Source organism: Bombina bombina, chromosome 7 (genome assembly GCF_027579735.1).
Source record: "Bombina bombina isolate aBomBom1 chromosome 7, aBomBom1.pri, whole genome shotgun sequence".
In the NCBI taxonomy this organism is placed as follows: Eukaryota; Metazoa; Chordata; class Amphibia; order Anura; family Bombinatoridae; genus Bombina; species Bombina bombina.
Window position 1 is genome coordinate 226,554,265 of NC_069505.1, and position 24,524 is coordinate 226,578,788.

The window sequence follows — 24,524 nt, forward strand, 5'->3', positions numbered from 1 at the left end:
AAATAGTTGTGGGTTAAAATGTAATAAATACTGTCTAAAACAAAAGTGCACTGTGCTTCAGGGATACATGGATCCTTAGAGAGGAAAAACTTGACAGCTTCGATGCCTCCTTCATGTGGTATGCTCGTGTACAGCGAAACTACATCGCAGGTTGCCATAATGAACGATTCTTCCCATTTCAGATTATCCAATATTGTCAGAATTTGTGTAGAGTCCCTCAGATAAGATGGGAGATTGGTGACCTGTTTTTGAAGGATTTTATCTACGTATTCTGACATGTTACTTGATATTGACCCAATTCCTGAAATAATCGGTCTCCCCGGGGGGTTGACCACCGATTTATGTATCTTGGGAAGTTGGTAAAACACTGGGGTAATGGGGTATTTGACCATAATGTAGTTATACTCCTTCTGATTGAGTATCCCCAGTGATTTCGCTTTAGTGGTCAAATCTTCCAAGTCTTTTGTAAATTTACCTATTGGGTCACTTAGTAACCTCTTGTAGGTCTTGGAATCACTCAGAATTCTGTTGCACTCTTCTTCATATTTGCACTTGTCCATCACAACGATAGCTCCGCCTTTATCGGCAGGTTTGATGGTTAATTGATGATCTTTCTCAAGCTTTTTAATAGTGCTCATCTGGGATCTGGATAGATTGAAACGTACTTTCTTAAGTGTATTATCACTTAGTTTCCTGATGTCGTTGCAGACATTCGTTTCAAAGGTTTCAATCGCAGTCCCTTTACTTCCCACTGGATAAAATGTGGATTTCGGTCTTAGACCTGTGTGTAAAAATTGATCATTATCAATTGGAGCTATGTAATTACGTTCAATTGGAGACTTGAGGAAGTACCGTTTTAATGTTAACTTCCTCACAAATTCTTTCGTACTAATAAACGCCTGAAACTTGTTCAGGCAGTTAGTTGGTGCAAAACTTAGGCCATGAGATAAGATTGCTTCTTCTTGTCTGGTTAGTTCTCTAGAACTTAGATTGTATATACCCTTGGTCACCTTCTTTGTAACTGAGGGATCAGTGTGCGATGTGTGAGGAGTCACTTTATGTGTACACGTTTCTTCCGTCATATGTGTTGTTTTTCGTTTCTTTAGTGCTGTACCACTTCTCTTTCCTCTACGGGTCTTCTTTTTTGTTGTGTAGCAGTTTCCTGGTCTTCCGAGTCTGTGTTTTTCCTCTTTCTCTGTGTTTTTCCTTTTACTCTTGGTGGCAAGGGGTTTTCCCCTAAAAAAGCTGGCTCTGAGGTAGAGGCTGGCATATTTCTTACTTCTGTAGTGTGTGTCACTTTGTCATATCCTTCTTGTGATTTTGAACCTTTGTTACTTTCTTCTTGTGGTTTTGGACCATGCATCCATGATTTCCTTCTCTCTTTATCCTGGTGATGGTCTCTCTGATCTACGATGTCATGGTATACTCCTCTTCTATCCCTGCTATAGTCTGGGCTTCTGTTCCGGTAATTGTAACCGAAATTACCTCTCGATTCTCTCTGGTCAATATCTCTTCCTCTGTAGTCAAACACATCATCTCTATGTCCTCTTCATACCTTAATTGGAATCTGGGTCTGTAAGGTTCTCTTTCTTCATATTGATAGCGGTTCACATAGTCTGGTATGTGTCGATTACCTCTATAGTGATCCGGACGATAATAGGAATTAGAGTAATAATTGTGTTTATTCTCGTAAGTTGGGTAATATCCCTTGTCTTTCCTATTTTGATAATATTGGTTGTGGCCATAGGTGTTCTGATGGTGGCCACGCCTGTCGTGTTGCCAAGCGGGTCTGTCCCAAGTTTCACGATTCCTTTCTTGGAATTGTACATTTTATGAGTTTTTCCTTGTCTTATGTCTGTTTGGCTCTTGGTAGTTGGTGTTCGATTTGTTATGGTTATACGTTTGTTTCTTTCCGTATTTCACTACATTCCATCCATTTCCTGTATCATTATCCATAGGATACACAAAGACTGTGCTTTCCCAATATCAGATCCATTATATGTTGAAAAATGGACAAATATTCTCTTGGAGGCGTCTAGGAATCTAATTAAGCTTATCATAGAATACAGAAGCTCTCTTTTAACGAATTTAGACCTAGACATTAAAGATGACGAAACAATGCTAAACAATATTGAGGTTACAGAGGCAGAAGGAAAAGAGATCACTGAAAGAAAGAATACGATGTTTAAGAAAGTCACTAAAGTGAGAGAAGACATAATTGCAAAGAAGATGAAAAAGCTAAATAGAGAATTGGAAGACACTAAGAAAACAGATTCCACTGAAGCCCAACCAAACACATCATCTCAGACTGTAAAATTGAAGGAGACGACATCACACCAAGCGGGAAACGATATGGATAATGATACAGGAAATGGATGGAATGTAGTGAAATACGGAAAGAAACAAACGTATAACCATAACAAATCGAACACCAACTACCAAGAGCCAAACAAACATAAGACAAGGAAAAACTCATATAATGTACAATTCCAAGAAAGGAATCGTGAAACTTGGGACAGACCCGCTTGGCAACACGACAGGCGTGGCCACCATCAGAACACCTATGGCCACAACCAATATTATCAAAATAGGAAAGACAAGGGATATTACCCAACTTACGAGAATAAACACAATTATTACTCTAATTCCTATTATCGTCCGGATCACTATAGAGGTAATCGACACATACCAGACTATGTGAACCGCTATCAATATGAAGAAAGAGAACCTTACAGACCCAGATTCCAATTAAGGTATGAAGAGGACAGAAGAGACCGCTACCCGGGAAATAGAGATGATGTGTTTGACTACAGAAGAAGAGATATTGACCAGAGAGAATCGAGAGGTAATTTCGGTTACAATTACCGGAACAGAAGCCCAGACTATAGCAGGGATAGAAGAGGAGTATACCATGACATCGTAGATCAGAGAGACCATCACCAGGATAAAGAGAGAAGGAAATCATGGATGCATGGTCCAAAACCACAAGAAGAAAGTAACAAAGGTTCAAAATCACAAGAAGGATATGACAAAGTGACACACACTACAGAAGTAAGAAATATGCCAGCCTCTACCTCAAAGCCAGCTTTTTTAGGGGAAAACCCCTTGCCACCAAGAGTAAAAGGAAAAACACAGAGAAAGAGGAAAAACACAGACTCGGAAGACCAGGAAACTGCTACACAACAAAAAAGAAGACCCGTAGAGGAAAGAGAAGTGGTACAGCACTAAAGAAACGAAAAACAACACATATGACGGAAGAAACGTGTACACATAAAGTGACTCCTCACACATCGCACACTGATCCCTCAGTTACAAAGAAGGTGACCAAGGGTATATACAATCTAAGTTCTAGAGAACTAACCAGACAAGAAGAAGCAATCTTATCTCATGGCCTAAGTTTTGCACCAACTAACTGCCTGAACAAGTTTCAGGCGTTTATTAGTACGAAAGAATTTGTGAGGAAGTTAACATTAAAACGGTACTTCCTCAAGTCTCCAATTGAACGTAATTACATAGCTCCAATTGATAATGATCAATTTTTACACACAGGTCTAAGACCGAAATCCACATTTTATCCAGTGGGAAGTAAAGGGACTGCGATTGAAACCTTTGAAACGAATGTCTGCAACGACATCAGGAAACTAAGTGATAATACACTTAAGAAAGTACGTTTCAATCTATCCAGATCCCAGATGAGCACTATTAAAAAGCTTGAGAAAGATCATCAATTAACCATCAAACCTGCCGATAAAGGCGGAGCTATCGTTGTGATGGACAAGTGCAAATATGAAGAAGAGTGCAACAGAATTCTGAGTGATTCCAAGACCTACAAGAGGTTACTAAGTGACCCAATAGGTAAATTTACAAAAGACTTGGAAGATTTGACCACTAAAGCGAAATCACTGGGGATACTCAATCAGAAGGAGTATAACTACATTATGGTCAAATACCCCATTACCCCAGTGTTTTACCAACTTCCCAAGATACATAAATCGGTGGTCAACCCCCCGGGGAGACCGATTATTTCAGGAATTGGGTCAATATCAAGTAACATGTCAGAATACGTAGATAAAATCCTTCAAAAACAGGTCACCAATCTCCCATCTTATCTGAGGGACTCTACACAAATTCTGACAATATTGGATAATCTGAAATGGGAAGAATCGTTCATTATGGCAACCTGCGATGTAGTTTCGCTGTACACGAGCATACCACATGAAGGAGGCATCGAAGCTGTCAAGTTTTTCCTCTCTAAGGATCCATGTATCCCTGAAGCACAGTGCACTTTTGTTTTAGACAGTATTTATTACATTTTAACCCACAACTATTTTAATCATGACAAAAAGTTTTATCATCAACAATGTGGAACAGCGATGGGGACCAGGTTCGCGCCGAGCTATGCTAATCTCTATATGGGCCAGTGGGAGCAAATCTTCTGGGACTCGTGCCCAGCCAGCGCGGACCTGGTCCTCTACGTGAGATATATTGATGATATCTTCCTCATTTGGAAGGGCTCTATGGAAGATCTGCATCACACCATAGAAGTCATGAATATGAATACAAAAAATCTAAAATTCACCTATGAATACAACAAAAAGTCGATACACTTCCTAGACCTTAAGATAGATATAGAGAATGGTCAATTTGTTACTTCGACCTTCTTTAAGGAGGTCGACTGTAACAATTACATTCACAACGAAAGCTGCCATCACAAGACTTGGAAGGAAAACATACCCAAGGGGCAACTCTTGAGGCTCAAAAAGAACTGCTCAGATCCGACTAAGTGGGAAGAACAAACCCAGGTACTAAAACAAAGATTCCTCGATAGAGGATATAAAGAGACACTACTGGAAGAAAAAATCAAAGAAGTCCAAGCCATTGATAGGAAAACCCTCCTAAAATATAAAACCAGAGACAAGACAGTGACATCTGAGGACAATATAGATGTCCCTTTTATCACAGAATACTGTGAAAACAAACACATCATAGAAAAGATCTACAGAAAGCACTGGCCACTTTTAAAAGACGACGACATTTTGGGAGAACTTCTAATGCCACACCCGAAATTTATCTACAGGAAAACGAACAATTTAAAGAACAGACTAGCCCCGAGTGTTCCTAAACAAAAAATGGGTACAGTGGTAGGCCAACACAACAAGAAGATAAAAGGTTTTTTCCCGTGCCCGAATTGTAAGGCGTGCAGAAATGGCTGGAAAACAACCTCATTTTCATCTGTGCACACTAGAGAAAAGTTTATGATTCACAATCTGATAAGATGTGGTGATCATAATGTTATATATCTCATCGAATGTCCTTGTAAATTACAATATGTTGGACAGACTTCCAGGCAATTGAAAGACAGAATGAGGGAGCATATACTATGTATAGAGAGAAAAAGTGTAGATACAGCACTATACAAGCACTTTACAACTAAGCACGGAGGAAACATCAGAGATATGAAGTTCTGTGGAATAGAGATAGTGAGAAAAAATTGGAGAGGGGGTAACCACGAACATAAATTACTTTTACATGAGTCCAAATGGATATTTACCCTGAATAGCTTGTATCCAAAGGGCCTAAACAATAAAGAAGATCTCTCACACCTGTTCAGTCTCACAAAATAAAGCTTAACCATTGGTTAGTAGAGACACCCACTCCCCTATTCTCCATCTAATTGCATATCACCTCCATTCAATAAGTGTAGGCTCACTGTAAGCATAGACTCTCCTCTGTAAGACTGTAGATCTGGATAACTCATTTATGTGCACATCAGATAAGAGGCCTCCACTGTCTTCTCAGCCTTCACCCATTTTTGGAGCATCTCATATAATAGCCCGATCTAGATTTTATGGCCCGATTTGCTTTTTAGACTTTCTATATACAATGTTTTTAAAGACAGTGTTTTTAAACACAGTGTTTTTAAATATAGAGATTTTTGTAATATAGAAGTTTACGACTATAGAGATATAAAAATTTTAAAGGATTTCAATTGAATCTGGGGTTATTAGTTATTTTAAAGTATTTGTCCACAATCCTATTGGGACTGAAACTGCCTGATCATGATCTAACACCATGTTTCGACATGAGCTATGAGCTACTATTTGCACTAACTGGCACTTTGATTTTAGGAGGCACCCATTACAATTCAGCCAACATTATATATATGGCAAGTTTGGACTTCACTAGTATAACCATCAATTTGATTTTGATTAGATGCTGTTTTATACACCACATATTGGTTTTTACTTTTAACGGATCGTATTTTTAATACGTTTTTAATAAGATTGCATTTTTATCAGATTTTTATCAGATTGTATTTTTATCAGATTGTATTTTTTATAGACTGTTTTTTAATGGATTATATTTTCGAACTGTTCAACATATCAGTATGTGTCTGTATTAGATTATACGAGATATATCAAGATTTGATATAAGTACATTAATTATTCACTTGTAACACATTAACTACAGTGAGATGTACACACGATCCTGGTAAACTATTGACTTATGTACCCAACATGTTACCCACTATATTCAGATATTACCTAAAGGCAGCTGAGATTGTTAAATCTGGTCCCTATGACTTTACGTCAATAAACACCGGAACCGGAAGTATTAGACAACGATACCGGAAGTGTAAAATTGGTGCAAAGAGCAATAAGAAAGGACGCTATATGCACTATACCCATTAACTAGCCAAAGCAGAGTTAGAGTGGAAACTTGACATTACACAATGTGTCATGGTTTAAGGTTAGAATGATCAACACTCATAAGCAGCGAAAATATGAAACAACACAAACCGGAAGTGCTATAAAACAGCGATACCGGAAGTGAAAGATAAACCGGAAGTGCTATAAAACAGCGATACCGGAAGTGAAAGTTGCACCTATGATACTAACATATAGAGATAACAGAAACATAAATCGGAAGCTTCTAATTTATCTATAAATAAACAAAAGGGGGTTCATGTTTAATAAACAAATAGAGAGTCATTTCAAGCAAGACACTAAAATTCACTCATAGGACATAAGCCATAATTAGTATACAGAAGGGAAACCGGAAGTCAACACAGTAAACATTAGCGAAACCGGAAGTGTAGGTCGATATCAATCTAATCAACCTTAAAGATGCTAACCAAGGGCTTATATGTAAAAGCAATAGCCCAGACAGAATTGACCCTGAGAAAACAGTAACAGCAAGTAGTTAAAATAAAATTTTTTCTTAATAGCACGATTTAAATCGAAACATTTTGCCCATACCCATAATGCACTTAACAGGAAGGGGCGTGGCCTATTAGGTTTTGGCGCCCAAACATCAATTACAGCTCTTATAAATTGCCTTAGCTTACTCACAATGTTAGTCTTGATAAAGGCCAGGAGGATATGGCCGAAACGCGTCGACTGATTTGAGTAAGCATAATACTGATATATCCACTGAACAGTTTATATATATTATAGTATTGTTTGTTTTCTTTGCAGGTTTTTGCACAGTTTTATTTTGTTTTATTGTATCCAACTGGGAGACAACTTCACTGCACAGAATCCACTATATCATTTTGGACACTTATTGATTAACTTTTGAAAGACTAATTTCTTTTTTCACCAATTTGAGGATTTCCACATTTTTTGCAAAGTTACTTATATTTTCTTCACATTTGGGACTAATTTTTTCCACTTTTTTTGATATCCAGTGATCGCACTGTTTTCACATTTTCTAGTTTGTATTTTTCTAATCACAGGATACACACTATTTTGGAATTTTTCTGAATCGGATATATAATATAGACACTTTTCCTTTTTTTCACACCATTATCTGTTTGGATAAATACAATCATAAGAACACTCATCAATATCCGGATTGTACCATAGAGTACCACCCATACTAAGACACTTGGCCTATCAGGTCATTCATTGTCAGACGTTTTTAGGTGCACCAGGTCATTTTTACTTTTATTTTTATTTTTATTATTTTTTCAGATTTTATGTCATTTTCTACATTTCGTTATTGTAACATGGATCCATGATTATTTATGAATGTGTAATATATCTTTTTTGACTGTATGTTTTAGAAGATCACCGATATTTTTAACCGATTGTGTGGAATAAATATTGATATACATTTTTAACTTGTATACCCATTTTAGCATATATCTTTTGTACATTCACTCCATAACTACTAGTAGGAGGACCCACATTGTGGGCTACAGTTGTCCCCCTTTCCCTTCCTCAGCCTACTTTGGCGCTCACCTCCACCCCCTATCGTTTTCTATTATCCCCTAAACCGCAGTTCCCCGACATCGCTGACACTAACTAAAACACTAACGGCTAGATTTAGAGTTTGGCGTTAGCCGTCAAAACCAGCGTTAGAGGCTCCTAACGCTGGTTTTGGGCTACCGCTGGTATTTAGAGTCAGTCAGGAAAGGGTCTAACGCTCACTTTGCAGCCGCGGCTTTTCCATACCGCAGATCCCCCTACGCCATTTGCATATCCTATCTTTTCTATGGGATCTTTCTAACGCCGGTATTTAGAGTCTTGGCTGAAGTGAGCGGTAGACCCTCTACCGACAAGACTCCAGCCGCAGAAAAAAGTCCGTAGTTAAGAGCTTTCTGGGCTAACGCCGGTTTATAAAGCTCTTAACTACTGTGCTCTAAAGTACACTAACACCCATAAACTACCTATGTACCCCTAAACCGAGGTCCCCCCACATCGCCGCCACTCTATTACATTTTTTTAACCCCTAATCTGCCGACCGCACACTGCCGCAACCTACGTTATCCCTATGTACCCCTAATCTGCTGCCCCTAACACCGCCGACCCCTATATTATATTTATTAACCCTTAATCTGCCGCCACCAACGTCGCTGCTACCTTACCTACAATTATTAACCCCTTATCTGCCGACCGGACCTCACCGCTACTATAATAAAGTTATTAACCCCTAATCCGCCTCACTCCCGCCTCACTAACCCTATAATATATAGTATTAACCCCTAATCTGCCCTCCCTAACATCGCCGACACCTAACTTCAAGTATTAACCCCTAATCTGCCGACCGGACCTCACCGCTACTATAATAAATGTATTAACCCCTAAAGCTAAGTCTAACCCTAACACTAACACCCCCCTAAGTTAAATATAATTTAAATCTAACAAAATAAATTAACTCTTATTAAATAAATTATTCCTATTTAAAGCTAAATACTTACCTGTAAAATAAACCCTAATATAGCTACAATATAAATTATAATTATATTGTAGCTATTTTAGGATTTATATTTATTTTACAGGCAACTTTGTAATTATTTTAACCAGGTACAATAGCTATTAAATAGTCATTAACTATTTAATAGCTACCTAGTTAAAATAATTACAAAATTACCTGTAAAATAAATCCTAACCAAAGTTACAATTAAACCTAACACTACACTATCAATAAATTAATTAAATAAAATACCTACAATTAAATTTAACACTACACTATCAATAAATTAATTACATGAAATACCTACAAATAAATACAATTAAAATAAACTAACTAAAGTACAAAAAATAAAAAAGCTAAGTTACAAAAAATAAAAAAATTAATTACAAACATAATAAAAATATTACAACAATTTTAAGCTAATTACACCTACTCGAAGCCCCCTAATAAAATAACAAAGCCCCCAAAATAAAAAAAATGCCCTACCCTATTCTAAAATTAAAATAGAAAAGCTCTTTTACCTAACCAGCCCTTAAAAGGGCCTTTTGCAGGCATGCCCCAAAGAATTCAGCTCTTTTGCCTGTAAAAATAAACACAATACCCCCCCAACATTACAACCCACCACCCACATACCCCTAATCTAACCCAAACCCCCCTTAAATAAACCTAACACTAAGCCCCTGAAGATCTTCCTACCTTATCTTCACCACACCGGGTATCACCGATCCGTCCAGGCTCCGAATTCTTCATCCAAGCCCAAGCGGGGGCTGGAGATCCATCATCCGGCTGAAGTCTTCTATCAAGCGGCAAGAAGAAGTCCAGAAGAGGCTCCAAAGTCTTCATCCTATCCAGGCAGAAGAGGAGATCTAGACCGGCAACCATCTTCATCCAAGCGGCATCTTCTATCTTCATCCGATGACGAGCGGCTCCATCTTGAAGACCTCCGGCGCGGATCCATCCTCTTCTTCCGACATCCTAAGTCCGAATGAAGGTTCCTTTAAATGATGTCATCCAAGATGGCGTCCCTCGGATTCCGATTGGCTGATAGGATTCTATCAGCCAATCGGAATTAAGGTAGGGAAAATCTGATTGGCTGATTGAATCAGCCAATCAGATTGAGCTCGCATTCTATTGGCTGTTCTGATCAGCCAATAGAATGCGAGCTCAATCTGATTGGCTGATTGGATCAGCCAATCGGATTGAACTTGAATCTCAGATTTTTCAGCCAATCGGAATTCGAGGGACGCCATCTTGGATGACGTCATTTAAAGGAACTTTCATTCGGATTTAGGACGTCGGAAGAAGAGGATGGATCCGCGCCGGAGGTCTTCAAGATGGAGCCGCTCGTCATCGGATGAAGATAGAAGATGCCGCTTGGATGAAGATGGTTGCGGGTCCGGATCTCCTCTTCTGCCCGGATAGGATGAAGACTTTGGAGCCTCTTCTGGACTTCTTCTTGCCGCTTGATAGAAGACTTCAGCCGGATGATGGATCTCCAGCCCCCGCTTGGGCTTGGATGAAGATTTCGGAGCCTGGACGGATCGGTGATACCTGGTGTGGTGAAGATAAGGTAGGAAGATCTTCAGGGGCTTAGTGTTAGGTTTATTTAAGGGGGGTTTGGGTTAGATTAGGGGTATGTGGGTGGTGGGTTGTAATGTTGGGGGGGGGTATTGTATGTTTTTTTTTACAGGCAAAAGAGCAGAATTCTTAGGGGCATGCCCCCCAAAAGACCCTTTTAAGGGCTGGTAAGGTAAAAGAGCTTTTCTATTTTAATTTTAGAATAGGGTAGGGCATTTTTTTATTTTGGGGGGCTTTGTTATTTTATTAGGGGGCTTAGAGTAGGTGTAATTAGCTTAAAATTGTTGTAATATTTTTTATTATGTTTGTAATTAATTTTTTTATTTTTTGTAACTTAGCTTTTTTTATTTTTTGTACTTTAATTAGTTTATTTATTTGTATTTATTTATAGGTATTTTATTTAATTAATTTATTGATAGTGTAGTGTTAGGTTTAATTGTAACTTAGGTTAGGATTTATTTTACAGGTAATTTTGTAATTATTTTATCTAGGTAGCTATTAAATAGTTATTAACTATTTAATAGCTATTGTACCTGGTTAAAATAATTACAAAGTTGCCTGTAAAATAAATATTAATCCTAAAATAGCTACAATATAATTATAATTTATATTGTAGCTATATTAGGGTTTATTTTACAGGTAAGTATTTAGCTTTAAATAGGAATAATTTATTTAATAAGAGTTAATTTATTTCGTAAGATAAAAATTATATTTAACTTAGGGGGGTGTTAGTGTTAGGGTTAGACTTAGCTTTAGGGGTTAATACATTTATTAGAGTAGCGGTGAGGTCCGGTCGGCAGATTAGGCGTTAATACTTGAAGTTAGGTGTCAGCGATGTTAGGGAGGGCAGATTAGGGGTTAATACTATTTATTATAGGGTTAGTGAGGCGGATTAGGGGTTAATACATTTATTATAGTAGCGGTGAGGTCCGGTCGGCAGATTAGGGGTTAATTATTGCAGGTAGCTGGCGGTGACGTTGTGGGGGGCAGATTAGGGGTTAATAAATATAATATAGGGGTCAGCGGTGTTAGGGGCAGCAGATTAGGGGTACATAGGTATAATGTAGGTTACGGCGGTGTACGGTAGCAAGATTAGGGGTTTAAAAAAATATGCAGGGGTCAGCGATAGCGGGGTCGGCAGATTAGGGGTTAATAAATGTAAGGTTAGGGGTGTTTAGACTCGGGGTACATGTTAGGGTGTTAGGTGCAGACATAGGAAGTGTTTCCCCATAGGAAACAATGGGGCTGCGTTAGGAGCTGAACGCTGCTTTTTAGCAGGTGTTAGGTTTTTTTTCAGCTCAAACTGCCCCATTGTTTTCTATGGGGGAATCGTGCACGAGCACGTTTTTGAAGCTGGCCGCGTCCGTAAGCACCGCTGGTATTGAGAGTTGCAGTGGCGGTAAATATGCCTGTACGCTCCCTTTTTGGAGCCTAACGCAGCCCTTCTGTGAACTCTAAATACCAGCGGTATTTAAAAGGTGCGGGGGGAAAAAAGCCAGCGTTAGCTACGCGGGTCGTTACCGACAAAACTGTAAATCTAGCCGTAAATAAACCTTTTAATCCCTAAACCGCCGTTTCCAAACATCGCCAATACTAATTAAACTTATTAACTCCTAAACTGCCGTTCCCAAACATTGCCAACACTAACTAAACCTATTAACCCCTAAACCGCAGTTCCCTGACATGGCCAACACTAACTAAACCTATTAACCCCTAAACCAGAGTTCCCAGACATCGCCGACACTTACTAAACCTATTAACCCCTAAACCACCATACACCCACATCGCCAACACTAACTAAAACACTAAATATTTTTTGTTTTTTTGGGGGTATTTTTTTTTTTTGATTAGGGCTTTTTTATTTTAATTGGCCGAAAAAGAGCTGAATGCCCTTACAAATGCCCTTTTCAGGGCAATGAGTAGATTAGGCTTTGGGGGGGGTGGGGGTTTGTAATGTTAGGGGGTGTTTGTTTTTATTTTTTTGCAATAGAGCTGTTAACTTTAGGGCAATGCCCTACATAAGGCCCTTTTAAGGGCCCTTGGTAGTTAATTATAGATTATTTTATTTTGGTGTTTTTTGTTTGTTTTTTTAAACAGGGTATTAGAATAGGAATAATTTTTATTATTTTGGATAATTTCGTTTGTTATTTTTTTGTAATGGTAGTTTTTTTTATTATTTTGTAATTTTAGTGTTTATTATTTTTTGCAATGGTAGTTTTAATTTTTTAGTAATCTTAGGTTTTTTTATTTTAGTAATGTTAGGTTTTATTAGTTTAAGCTTAGGTTTTATTTTTATTCCACAGGTACGTTTGTATTTATTTTAACTAGGTAGTTAGTTAATAATTGTAACTTTAATTTAGGTCTATTTTAATTATGTTAAAAGTAAGGGGGTGTTAGGTTTAGGGGTTAATATAGTTTAACTTAGGTTGTTGCGATGTGGGGGGCGGCGGTTTAGGGGTTAATAGGTTTAGTTAGTGTTGGTGATGTGGGTGTATGGTGGTTTAGGGGTTAAAATATTTATTTAGTCTTTTAGTTAGTGTTGGCGATGTGGGTGTATGGCAGTTTAGGGGTTAATAGGTTTAGTTAGTGTTGGCGATGTTGGGGAACTGCAGTTTAGGGGTTAATAGGTTTTATTAGTGTCAGTGATGTTGGGGAACTGCGGTTTAGGGGTTAATAGGTTTATTTAGTGTTGGCGATGTTTGGGAACAGCTGTTTAGGGGTTAATAGGTTTATTTAGTGTTTTAGTTAGTGTCGGCGATGTGGGGGAACTGCGGTTTAGGGGTTAATAGGTTTAGTTAGTTTCGGCGATGTCGGGGAACTGCGGTTTAGGGGTTAATAGGTTTAGTTAGTGTCAGCGATGTCGGAGAACTGCGGTTTAGGGGTTAATAGGTTTAGTTAGTGTCGGTGATGTCGGGGAACTGCAGTTTAGGGGTTAATAGGTTTTATTAGTGTCAGTGATGTTGGGGAACTGCAGTTTAGGGGTTAGTAGGTTTATTTAGAGTTGGCGATGTTTGGGAACAGCTGTTTAAGGGTTAATAGGTTTATTTAGTGTTTTTGTTAGTGTCGGCAATGGGGGGAACTGCGGTTTAGGGGTTAATAGGTTTAGTTAGTGTCAGCGATGTCGGGGAACTGCGGTTTAGGGGTTAATAGGTTTAGTTAGTGTTGCGATTTCGGGGAACTGCGGTTTAGGGGTTAATAGGTATAGTTTGTGTCGGCGATGTCGGGGAACTGCAGTTTAGGGGTTAATAGGTTTTATTAGTGTCAGTGATGTTGGGGAACTGCAGTTTAGGGGTTAATAGGTTTAGTTAGTGTTGGTGATGTCGGGGAACTGCAGTTTAGGGGTTAATAGGTTTATTTAGTGTTGGCGATGTTTGGGAACAGCTGTTTAGGGGTTAATAGGTTTATTTAGTGTTTTAGTTAGTGTCGGCGATGCCGGGGAACTGCGGTTTAGGGGTTAATAGGTTTAGTTAGTGTCTGCGATGTCGGGGAACTGCGGTTTAGGGGTTAATAGGTTTAGTGATGTCTGGGAAATGCGGTTATGGGGTTAATAGGTTTATTTAGTGTTGGCGATGTCGGGGAATGGTGGTTTAGGGGTTAATAGGTTTAGTTAGTGTCGGCAATGTGGGGGGCGGTTTAGGGGTTAATAGGTTTAGTAAGTGTTGGCGATGTGGGGGTATGGAAGTTTAGGGGTTAATAGCTTTATTTAGTGTCAGCGATATGGGTGGCGGCGGCGGTTTTATATCATTTTGTTTCGGCAGCAAATTAGTTATTTTAAGTTAAATTGTTTTTTCGGATCCTTTCGTTTTTTCGGATCCATTCTTTATTTATATGCATTATTCTATTCTAAACTTTAGAATAGAATAATGAATATGAATAAAGAATAGATCCGAATAACTAACGGATCCGAAAAAACAATTTAACTAATTTGCTGAAACTATTTTTTTTTTTAAACTTAACTAAACTAATTTGTCAAAAATAAATTATTTATTTAACTAATGAAAACAAAATTAAACTACATTTTTAGCGCTGCACATGTCAAGTTCTCACTGTACAGAACAGTGTTTTCTGTACAGATTTTATGTTAAGTGTAAAAACAATTCAAAATATATAAAAAAAAAATCCTAACCTCTTTAATACATTCTACACTACTATGTAGGAATAACATTACTCAAACCCTCACAATATTCATTTTATTGTAACCAGAATGTGACACAAAATACTATGGGCCAGATTAGGGCCTCCATTACATATGCAGCGTCGCCCGCAAAAGCCGGCGATGCCAGATTTTACGCGATTTTGGTATTACATATACGGAGTAGCATACAAGTTATGCACGTATATTTCACCCGTCGCTCGCAATTATTACTCCCATAGGCTAACATGGGACCGCGTCGGAAATTGGTATCCAATATCCAGCGCAAAGCCTTACGTGGCGAAAATGGAGAAATCTTACTCCATTTTTACCTCGCTATAAATGGCAGCCGTAGCAGGCCTTGCGCTGAGTATGGGAGCACCTTAACTCCCGAAAATGCCTGCAAAAATAAACTAACACCTTATGCATGCGCAATGTCTATCTACCTGTCAACCGCAATCCCCCACCGCTATAACTAATAAAGTCTATTAACCCCTATATCCGCCATCAAACCCACACCGCAAGTAATAACTAAATTATTAACCCCTAAACCGCCATAGCCCACTACGCAATTAACCTATTCAAGTATTAACCCCTAAACCGCCATAGCCCACATAGCCTATTAAATGTATTAACCCCTAATCTGCCGCCGCCGCCACTATAATAGTTATTAAAACTTAAACCTAAGTCTAACCCTAACACCCCCCTAACTTAAATATTATTTAAATCAATCTAAATAAATGTACTATTATTAACTAAATTATTCCTATTTAAAACTAAATACTTACCTATAAAATAAACCCTAAGATAGCTACAATATAATTAATAATTACATTGTAGCTATTTTAGGATTTATTTTTATATTACAGGAAACTTTGTATTTATTTTAACTAGGTACAATAGTTATTAAATAGTTATTAATTATTTAATAGCTACCTAGTTAAAATAAATACAAATTTACCTGTAAAATAAATCCTAACCTAAGTTACAATTACACCTAACACTACACTATCATTAAATAAATTAAATTAACTACAATTACCTAAAATTAAATACAATTAAATAAAAAGGAAATTTATGCTTACCTGATAAATGTATTTCTTCTACGATATGACGAATCCACGGATTTCATCCTTACTTCCTGCTAACAGGAAGTGGCAAAGAGCACCACAGCAGAGCTGTATATATAGCTCCTCCCTTCCCTCCACCCCCAGTTATTCGACCGAAGTTAGGAAGAGAAAGGAAAAGGCAAGGCCTCGATCCGATATGCAGCGTCGCCCGCAAAAGCCGGCACCGCCAAATTTTGCGCTGGTTTGGTATCACATATACGGCGTAACATAGAAGTTACGCTCGTATATTTCTGCCTTCGACCGTAGTTTTTTGGCCCATAGACAGGTATACCAAACCAGCGCAGTTTGGTATCCAATATACAGCGTAAGGACTTACGTGGCGAAAATGGAGAAATCTTACTCCTTTTTCACCTCGCCACAAATTGCAGGCATAGTAAGCCTTACGCTGTCTATTGGAGCCCCGTAACTCCCTAAACTACCTGCAAAATAAAACCTAACACCTAACGCATGCGCAATGTCTATCTACCTGTCAACCGCGATCCCCCGCCGCAATCCCTAATAAAGTATTTAACCCCTAAACCGCTGCTCCCGGACCCCACCGCCACCTACATTAAATGTATAACCCCCTAATGTGAGCCCCTACACCGCCGCCACCTACATTAACTACCCCCTAATGTGAGCCCCTTACACCGCCGCCACCTACATTAAATACCCCCTAATGTGAGCCCCTTACACCGCCGCCACCTACATTAACTACCCCCTAATGTGAGCCCCTTACACCGCCGCCACCTACATTAACTACCCCCTAATGTGAGCCCCTTACACCGCCACCATCTACATTAACTACCCCCTAATGTGAGCCCCTTACACCGCCGCCACCTACATTAACTACTCCCTAATGTGAACCCCTTACACCGCCGCCACCTACATTAACTAGCCCCTAATGTGAGTCCCTTACACCGCCGCCACCTACATTAACTACCCCCTAATGTGAGCCCCTTACACCGCCGCCACCTACATTAACTACCCCCTAATGTGAGCTTCTACCCCGCCACCAGTTATATTAAAATTATTAACCCCTAATCTAATCCCACTATACGCCGCCACCTATATTAAATTATTAACCCCTAATCTAATCCCCCTATACCGCCGCCACCTATATTAAATTAATTAACCCCTAAAATACTAAACTATCCCTACCACTAAACCTAAGTCTAACCCTCAAATAGCCCTGAAAAGGGCTTTTTGCGTGGCATTACCCCAAAGTAAACATCTCTATTGCCAGCCCTTAAAAGGGCTTTTTGCGGGTCTTTGCCCCAAAGTAATCAGCTCTTTTACCAGCCCTTAAAAGGGCTTTTTGCTGGGCATTGTCACAAAGTAATCAGCTCTTTTGCCTATAATCTAAATCCCCCTATACCGCCGCCACCTATAATAAATGTATTACCCCCTAATCTAATCCCCCTACACCGCCGCCACCTATATTAACTATATTACCCCCTAATCTAATCCCCCTACACCGCCGCCACCTATATTAAATATATTAACCCTAATTATATTAGGGTTAATATAGTTAATATAGTTATTATATTATATATATTAACTATATTAACCCTAATTATATTAGGGTTAATATAGTTAATATAGTTATTATATTATATATATATTAAGTATAATAACCCTATCTAACTCTAACACCCCTAACTAAATTCTTATTAAAGTAAATCTAATTAATATTAATATTATTAATTAAAATATTCCTACTTAAATCTAAATACTTACCTATAAAATAAACCCTAAGATAGCTACAATATAATTAATAATTACATTGTAGCTATTTTAGGGTTTATATTTATTTTACAGGTAAGTTGCTATTTATTTTAACTAGGTATAATAGCTATTAAATAGTTAATAACTATTTAATAGCTACTTGTAAAATAAATCCTAACCTAATCCTAATCGTGGTCGGGCGGGTGTCGCCGCGATGGGCGTGGCCATGCGGGGTGCCGCGATGGGGCCGTGGCCAGAGAGGCAAAGGCTTTCAATTAAGACAGAGCCAGAGAGGGAGCAGGAGAGGGGGGAGAAGGGCCAAAGAGGGGGGAGAGAGCCAAAGGGGGGGAGAGAGAGAGCCAAAGAGGAAAGAGAGCCAAATAGGAGAGAGAGCCAAAGAGGAGAGAGAGCAGAAGAGGGGGAGAGAGCCAAAGAGGGGGGAGAGAGCCAAAGAGGGGGGAGAGAGAGCCAAAGAGGGGGGGGAGAGCAAAAGAGGGGGGGAGAGAGCCAAAGAGGGGGGGAGAACAAAAGAGGAGGGAGAGAACAAAAGAGGGGGGGGAGAGCGCAAAAGAAAGGGGGGAGAGAGCCAAAGAGGGGGGAGAGAGAGCAAAAGAGGGGAGAGAGAGAGCAAAAGAGAGGAGAGAGAGCGCAAAGGAGAGGGGGAGAGAAAGCAAAAGAGAGTGGGGAGAGAAAGCAAAAGAGAGGGGGGAGGGAGCAAGAGGTGGGACCGCTGTACTGCAAAAAATGGCCCGTATACACGGGCTTTAGTACTAGTATTAAGTATAATAACCCTATCTAACTCTAACACCCCTAACTAAATTCTTATTAAAATAAATCTAATTAATATTAATTTAAATATTCCTATTTAAATCTAAATACTTACCTTTAAAATAAACCCTAAGATAGCTACAATATAATTAATAATTACATTGTAGCTATTTTAGGGTTTATATTTATTTTACAGGTAACTTGGTATTTATTTTAACTAGGTACAATAGCTATTAAATAGTTAATAACTATTTAATAGCTACCTGTAAAATAAATCCTAACCTAAGTTACAAATACACCTACACTATCAATAAATTAAATAAACTACAAATATCTAAACTAAAATACAATTAAATACACTAAACTAAATTACAAAAAACAAACAAACACTAAATTACAAAAAAATAAAAAAAGATTACAAGAATTTTAAGCTAATTACACCTATTCTAAGCCCCCTAATAAAATAATAAAGCCCCCCAAAATAAAAAAATGCCTTACCCTATTCTAAATTAAAAATTAACCAGCTCTTTTACCAACCCTTAAAAGGGCTTTTTGCGGGGCATGCCCCAAACTAATCAGCTCTTTTGCCTGTAAAAATAAACACAATTGATCGTTGGCTTTCTATTGGCTGATCGGAACAGCCAATAGAATGCAAGCTCAATCTGATTGGCTGATTGGATCAGCCAATCGGATTGAACTTGAATCTGATTGGCTGATTGAATCAGCCAATCAGATTTTCTTACCTTAATTCCGATTGACTGATAGAATCCTATCAGACAATCGGAATTCGACGGACGCCATCTTGGATGTCGTCATTTAAAGGAAACTTCATTTGTCTTTCAGTCGTCGGGCCAGCTGGATGTTCCACGTCGGAGGTCCGAAAAAAGAAGATTGAAGATGCCGCTTGGAAGAAAACTTCACCCCGATGGAGGACCTCTTCTTTGCCGCTTGGATGAAGACATCGCCGGGATAGAAGACTTCTTCTTTGCCGCTTGGATGAAGACATCGCCGGATGGAAGACTTCTTCTTTGCCGCTTGGATGAAGACATCGCCCGGATTGGATGAAGAGTTCGGCCCGGCTGGGTGAAGACGACTCAAGGTAGGGAGATCTTCTGGGGCTTAGTGTTAGGTTTTTTAAGCGGGGTTTGGGTGGGTTTAGCGGTATGTGGGTGGTGGGTTTTGATGTTGGGGGTGGTATTGTGTTTTGATGTTGGGGGTGGTATTGTGTTTTTTTTTACAGGCAAAAGAGCTGATTACTTTGGGGCATGCCCCGCAAAAAGCCCTTTTAAGGGCTGGTAAAAGAGCTGGTTAATTTTTAATTTAGAATAGGGTACGGCATTTTTTTTATTTTGGGGGGCTTTATTATTTTATTAGGGGGCTTAGAATAGGTGTAATTAGCTTAAAATTCTTGTAATCTTTTTTTATTTTTTTGTAATTTAGTGTTTGTTTGTTTTTTGTAATTTAGTTTAGTGTATTTAATTGTATTTTAGTTTAGATATTTGTAGTTTATTTAATTTATTGATAGTGTAGGTGTATTTGTAACTTAGGTTAGGATTTATTTTACAGGTAGCTATTAAATAGTTATTAACTATTTAATAGCTATTGTACCTAGTTAAAATAAATACCAAGTTACCTGTAAAATAAATATAAACCCTAAAATAGCTACAATGTAATTATTAATTATATTGTAGCTATCTTAGGGTTTATTTTAAAGGTAAGTATTTAGATTTAAATAGGAATATTTAAATTAATATTAATTAGATTTATTTTAATAAGAATTTAGTTAGGGGTGTTAGAGTTAGATAGGGTTATTATACTTAATACTAGTACTAAAGCCCGTGTACACGGGCCATTTTTTGCAGTACAGCGGTCCCACCTCTTGCTCCCTCCCCCCTCTCTTTTGCTTTCTCTCCCCACTCTCTTTTGCTTTCTCTCCCCCTCTCCTTTGCACTCTCTCTCCTCTCTTTTGCTCTCTCTCTCCCCTCTTTTGCTCTCTCTCCCCCCTCTTTGGCTCTCTCCCCCCTTTCTTTTGCGCTCTCTCCCCCCTCTTTTGTTCTCTCCCTCCTCTTTTGTTCTCCCCCCCTCTTTGGCTCTCTCCCCCCCTCTTTGGCTCTCCCCCCCCCTCTTTGGCTCTCTCTCCCCCCTCTTTGGCTCTCTCCCCCCTCTTCTGCTCTCTCTCCTCTTTGGCTCTCTCTCCTATTTGGCTCTCTTTCCTCTTTGGCTCTCTCTCTCCCCCCCTTTGGCTCTCTCCCCCCTCTTTGGCCCTTCTCCCCCCTCTCCTGCTCCCTCTCTGGCTCTGTCTTAATTGAAAGCCTTTGCCTCTCTGGCCACGGCCCCATCGCGGCACCCCGCATGGCCACGCCCATCGCGGTGACACCCGCCCGACCACGCCCCTCTCAGCTCTTGGACACGCCCCTCACGATGCCCGGTCACGCCCCCATCCCGACGCTCTATACTATAATTAGGATTAATATAGGTGGCGGCAGTGTAGGGGGATGAGATTAGGGGGTAATATAGTTAATATAGGTGGCAGCAGTGTAGGGGGATTAGATTAGGGGGTAATACATTTATTATAGGTCGCAGCGGTATAGGGGGATTTAGATTATAGGCAAAAGAGCTGATTACTTTGTGACAATGCCCCACCAAAAGCCCTTTTAAGGGCTGGTAAAAGAGCTGATTACTTTGGGGCAAAGCCCTGCAAAAAGCCCTTTTAAGGGCTGGCAATAGAGCTGTTTACTTTGGGGTAATGCCACGCAAAAAGCCCTTTTCAGGGCTATTTGTAGGGTTAGACTTAGGTTTAGTGGTAGGGAAGTAAGTTACTGGCGACTCCAGAAATTTGTACTTATGCAGATTTCTGGACATCGCTGGTTTATCCGACTTACGGCACTTTAGCAATTGCCGGCGGGGTATATTGGATAGCTCGAGTTGCGAGCTGAAACTACGGGCGGCGGGGTTCCCTCGCTTGCGCTGCAAACTACGATCTATATCGGATCACACCCCAAAGGTGCAGAGGTGACTGAAGTTTATAAAATATAATCTAAACCTGTCTTAAAAATGACTGGGTGGGCAGTGGACTCGTCATATCGTAGAAGAAATAAATTTATCAGGTAAGCATAAATTTCCTTTTCTTCTACAAGATATGTCCACGGATTTCATCCTTACTTGTGGGATACAAGACAGGAACCTAAACGGAAGGCACCACTGCTTGAAGAACCTTTCTCCCAAAACCAGCCTCAGAAGAAGCAAAAGTATCAAATTTGTAAAATTTGGAAAAAGTGTGAAGAGACGACCAAGTTGCAGCCTTGCAAATCTGTTCAACAGAAGCATCGTTTTTAAATGCCCATGAGGAAGCCACAGCCCTAGTAGAATGAGCCGTAATTCTTTCAGGAGGCTGCTGACCAGCAGTCTCATACGCCAGACGGATGATACTCTTCAGCCAAAAAGAAAGAGAGGTAGCCGTAGCTTTCTGACCCCTACGCTTTCCAGAAAAAAACAATGAATAATGAAGATGATTGACAGAAATCCTAAGTCGCCTGCAAGTAAAACTTCAGGGCACGGACCACGTCCAGGTTATGTAACATACACTCCTTCTTAGAAGGGTTAGGACATAATGAAGGAACAACGATTTCCTGATTAATATTCTTATTAGAAACAACCTTAGGAAGGAAACCAGGTTTTGTACGTAAAACCACCTTATCAGAATGGAAGATAAGATAAGGCGAATCACATTGTAATGCTGAAAGCTCAGAAACTCTACGAGCAGAAGAAATAGCAACCAAAAACAAAACTTTCCAAGATAGCAACTTAATATCTATGGAATGGGTTCAAACGGAACCCCTTGAACATTAAGAACTAAATTCAAACTCTAGGGTGGAGCAATTGGTCTAAACACAGGCTTAATTCTGGTTAGAGCCTGACAAAAAGACTGAACGTCTGGAACATCAGCCAAACATTTGTGTAGAAAAATTGACAAAGCAGAAATTTGTCCCTTTAAGGAACTCGCTGATAACCCTTTCTCCAATCCTTCTGGGAGAAAAGACAGAATCCTAACCTTACTCCATGAGAAGCCCTTGGATTCACACCAAAAAAGATATTTACGCCATATCTTATGATAGATCTTTCTAGTAACAGGCTTACGTGCCTCAATCAAAGTATCGATGACCGAATCAGAGAATCCCTGCTTAGATAAAATCAAGCGTTCAATCTCCAGGCAGTCAGCTGCAGAGAAAGTAGATTTGGATGTTGGAAAGGACCTTGAATGAGAAGGTCCTGTCTCATTGGAAGTTTCCATGGAGGCAGAAAGGACATGTCCACTAGATCTGCATACCAAGTCCTGCGTGGCCACGCAGGCGCGATTAGAATTACTGAAGCTCTCTCCTGTTTGATCCGAGCAATCACCCAGGGAAGGAGAGAATACGGTGGAAACACATAAGCTAGGTTGAACGACCAAGGCACTACAAAGGCATCTATTAGTTCAACCTGAGGATACCTTGACCTGGATCCGTATCTTAGGAGCTTGTCATTCTGTCGAGACGCCATTAGATCCAATTCCGATCTGCCCCATCGGAAAATCAGTGAGGCAAATACCTCCGGATGGAGTTCCCACTCCCCCGGATGAAAAGCCTGGTGGCTTAAAAAGTCCGCTTCCCAGTTGTCCACTCCTGGGATGTAGATTGCTGACAGATAACAAGAGTGGGCCTCCGCCCATCAAATTATTTTGGATACTTCTGTCATCGCTAAGGAACTCCTTGTTCCTCCCTGATGATTGATGTAAGCCACAGTCGTGATGTTGTCCGACTGGAATCTGATGAATTTGGCTAAAGCCAACTGAGGCCACGCCTGAAGCACATTGAATATTGCTCTCAATTCCAGAATATTGATTGGAAGTAGAGACTCCACCTGAGTCCATACACCCTGAGCCTTCAGGGAATTCCAAACTGCACCCCAGCCTAGTAGACTGGCATCCGTTGTCACTATCACCCACGAGGGTCTGCGGAAACACGTCCCTTGGGACAGATGATCCGGCAACAACCACCAAAGAAGAGAGTCTCTGGTCTCCTGGTCTAGATTTATCTGAGGAGATAAATTTACATAATCCCCATTCCACTGTCCGAGCATGCACAGTTGCAGTGGTCTGAGATGAAATCGAGCAAACGGAATGATGTCCATTGCCGCCACCATCAATCCAATTACCTCCATGCACTGAGCCACTGATGGCCGAGGATTGGACTGAAGGGCTCGGCATGTATTTAGAATCTTTGACTTTCTGACCTCCGTAAGAAAAATCTTCATGACTATAGAGTTTATCAGAGTTCCCAAGAAGGGAACCCTTGTCTGTGGAATTAGTGAACTTTTTTCTAGATTCACCTTCCATCCGTGAGTTCTCAGGAAGGATAACACTGTGTCTGCATGATATTTTGTTAGATGTAAGACGATGCCTGAATCAGAATATCATCCAGATAAGGCGCCACTGCTATGCCCCGCGATCTGAGGACCACCAGAAGGGACCCTAGAACCTTCGTGAAGATTCTGGGTGCTGTGGCCAGCCCGAAGGGAAGAACCATGAACTGAAAATGTTTGTCCAGGAACGTAAACCTTAGGTACTGATGATGATCCTTGTGGATACGAATATGAAGGTATGCATCCTTCAAGTCCACGGTAGTCATATATTGACCCTCCTGGATCAATGGTAGAATTGTTCGAATAGTCTCCATCTTGAAGGATGGGACTCTGAGAAACTTGTTTAGATCTAAAATAGGTCGAAACGTGTCCTCTTTTTAGGGGACCACGAAAAGATTTGAATAAAACCCCTGCCCCTGTTCCAGTATTGGAACGGGACGAATTACTCCCATAGTAGAGAGGTCTTTTACACAACGTAAGAACGCCTCTCTTTTTATCTAGTCTACAGACAATCGTGAAAGAAGAAACCTCCCCCTTGGGATAGAATTTTTGAATTCCAGTTGATACCCTTGGGACACGATCTCCAGTGTCCAGGGGTCCTGAACGTC